Source organism: Eutrigla gurnardus, assembly GCF_963514095.1.
Source record: "Eutrigla gurnardus genome assembly, chromosome: 8".
Taxonomy (NCBI): Eukaryota; Metazoa; Chordata; class Actinopteri; order Perciformes; family Triglidae; genus Eutrigla; species Eutrigla gurnardus.
This window is the reverse complement of record NC_139922.1, coordinates 11,708,772-11,712,157: the sequence shown is the minus strand read 5'-3', so window position 1 is coordinate 11,712,157 and position 3,386 is coordinate 11,708,772.

Genomic DNA, 3,386 nt, shown 5'->3' with positions numbered 1-3,386 from the left:
AATGAATGCTCTTTTTTGATAATGTGGATCGGTAACAACATTTAACACCATCCTTGCCAGGCGGTAATGCGTGCTATTCTGGTTCTGTCTCATGTGCTGAGAGAAGAAACTGGATAGCTGGATATCTCACTCAGGATTCTTCACGTTCTGCACACATTAACATCTCACCTTGTGAAATGGAGTTTGCCCTAATGTAACCTTAGCACCAATGTGACCCCTAATAACTTTGTTTCAATCCGCATCATAACGAACAGTAGAGTGTATGTGAATACTTACATGGGGTGTGAGGAGTGTCTACAGTTTTACAGGGCTAATTTAAGACACCATTCTTTCAATATATGCACTGCTGTAGTGTGTTTTAACATGGTGTGTTTTGTCCATTATTTCACTCAGTTTTGAATGCTGCATCTACCATTCAAAATGTTCTACTAGCAAGACATGACGTGCAGTATTATAACAGAACATTGTGGTTTGCTGTCTCCTACAGTGTAAAAAGACACCCTGCTCAAAGTTCTTTACAAAAAAAACAACAACAACAAAACACAGAGCAAGAAAGCGGGAAATAAATGTATTAAATGATTTGACTGATGATGAAGTCATAAAAAAAAAAAAATAGGGTTGGTTGGTCCCCAATGTTCATCTGGACTAAAATATCTCAATAAGTAATGAATGGATTGATGTTTTTCACAGATCCATGTTCCTTAGTTACAGGATCAATTGTAAAAATGATGGTGATTCCTTATTTGTTCAATTGGTTTAAGCCCTGAAAAAGTAATTCCCATCGGCCTCAGCTGTACTATGTGTTCATTTGTAAATAGAAAATGTTAGGATGCTAACAAGCTAAACTAAGAAGGTGAACATGGCAGGCATTATACATGCTATACGTCGGCATGTTAGCATTTAGATCGAACAACCACTATGCCTGAATGCAACACCACAGAGCCGCGAGCATGACTGTTTGTTGCACTGCTGACCTCTGCTGACTGGATTATCTTGGGTTAGAAGACCCAGACACAGACAACATGCACTGGTGTGATGATGATGATGATGATGATGATGATGATGATGATGATGATGATGACGATGATGATGGTGTTGCACTTGCTTATAACAATGAACAATAATACACACAATTTATAGAAAAAGAAGAAAAAGAATGCCAAAATCCATACATTAATTATAAAAGAATGAAGGCAACATTGATGATAATAATAATAACAAAAATAATAGTAATAATAATAACAATTCACATACACATTTGCGTTGACATTCCGCTCTTTAGAAGAAACAGTATGAGCTGACAGTAGCCTACAGTTAGTGCAGCTTTAGAGAACCTCAAATGTTCAGACTGTTCCAAACGTTCCAAAAATGACCAAATATATGAGAGATAAGGGGTCAAAGCCTTGTTGTCCTGGCAAGACACGCTGTCTAACAAATGCCGCCATGTTTTTGAGAGGATAAGTCACGCATCAGTCATCAGTCCCGCTCTGTTTCCACCAGTCAGCTTCTTGCAGCTGACGGGGTCGTGCTCAACAGCAGCCACCCGTGAAAGATGCTCTGTTTACTGGGCCAAGACTCACGCTTGGCTGAGACACAGCAGGGAGTCCCGATGTCCAAGGCCCTGACCGATTCCTAAATAGCTGTCATGGGACTGTCGTTAAGACAGTGTGTATGTATGTGTGTGTGTGTGTGTGTGTGTGTTTGTGCATGTGTGTGTGTGTGTGTGAAGATGAATGCTGTCTTGGCTGGTATTCCTCTCTTTCACAATCTAGAGAAGATAGCCAGCGAAGCAGAGAAATTGAAGTGACAGGACCTGCTGCGTCACACACACACACACACACACACACACACACACACACACACACACACACACACACACACACACATTTGCGTCTTTGACAGCTTGCCCGGACATTTGGCTCTTTGACAGCCATCTCATTCCTTTCTCTTTGAGTGTTAACTCTTGTCTACATAGGTCACACTTAATTTACACGCAGTGCACTTCTGTGCATAGTGCTATATTTCTACTCAACTCCTGTCAAATGGGATTGTCAGTAATTGGTCTATACAATTATTTTCACTTGTAACTCATATTTTTAAATATGAATAAATGCAATTGTAAATGGAGAAAATGTAATTCCTTTATTACACTGCTGCACATGTGTAAACTATTACCTTAAACACACATGTACTGTGCATGCATACACAAATCAGAGACCCTACTAGCGGGAATACAGTATTTTTTTCTCTCAGGGGGCGACTCCTCTGGATGTAAAAAGAAGTTTGATCGCATGGAAGTCTATGAGAAAATGACCCTCCTTCTCACTTGATTTATTAAAACATTGTAAACATGAGTTTATGGTCTCAATCTCAAAGTTTCAAGTCTTCTTCAATAAATTATGATGTTCAATTTGTAAATCATGGTCCATTTAGAGTCAAATAGACCATAAAGCAGGGTATGCTTTAAGGCGATGCCTTGGGACTGACAATGTAGCCCCGCCACTTTGGCAGTTTTCTGCCTTTGCCAGGTATCTATACAAGATATGGTGCTCAATTGTCGCCACCATGCTACTAAGATTATTTTAACACTTAGCTGTAAATTTTACTTTAAATTATGAAGATAACTTTGTAAACAGTTTCAAATCAGAAACCAGATGGATCCAGATCCATTAAGGTTACTGCTCGTGGTGGTGCTCTGCAGCTTGTTTTCATCAGATCCACCCCGTCGCTCCTCTATATATCCAAATATGGTCACTTCCTGTAATAACATGTCGGCAGCCAAAATACCAAACTCGAGGCTTAAAAGTCGTAGTCCACAATCCAAAGTCGTAGTCCACAATCCAATGAATGCCATTACGATGACTTCGTCTACAGTCTGTGGATCCAACAAACCCTGTTTGTTCCCTGCTTTGTGGGAGGGATAAGTCAGATCCCGAAAGCAACATCAGAGTCTCAGCTTTGTTAACAGACCTCAGGGGGAGGTGAAGTTCTGAGTGACAGCTTTACCAAGAGGAACACAGTGAGACACGTCAACTTCACCACATGTCCGGTCTCCACGACTCAGTGTTTTATCGTGGTCTGCAAGGGGTCAGTGTGTGCGGTCACATTGGGGGGGTTGTTTGTGCATTTATTGGTAGGCCTGTTGAATAACAGAAAAACAGGAACAGGAATGTTTTGAAAACGAAATATAACAGGCTTTGACTTCCACAGAAAGAGGAACTGTGTAAGGTGACTGGAAAGGGGCCGCCTCTTTCCCACATATATCTTCCTGTTCTCTTTTTTTGATCAAATAGAGCAAGTTCACTTTTTATGCAACGACATAAGGGCATGTTTTTAAGAAAGGTCACAACCCATGCAGAGATGAAACCCTGCAGGCTTTTTTGTTA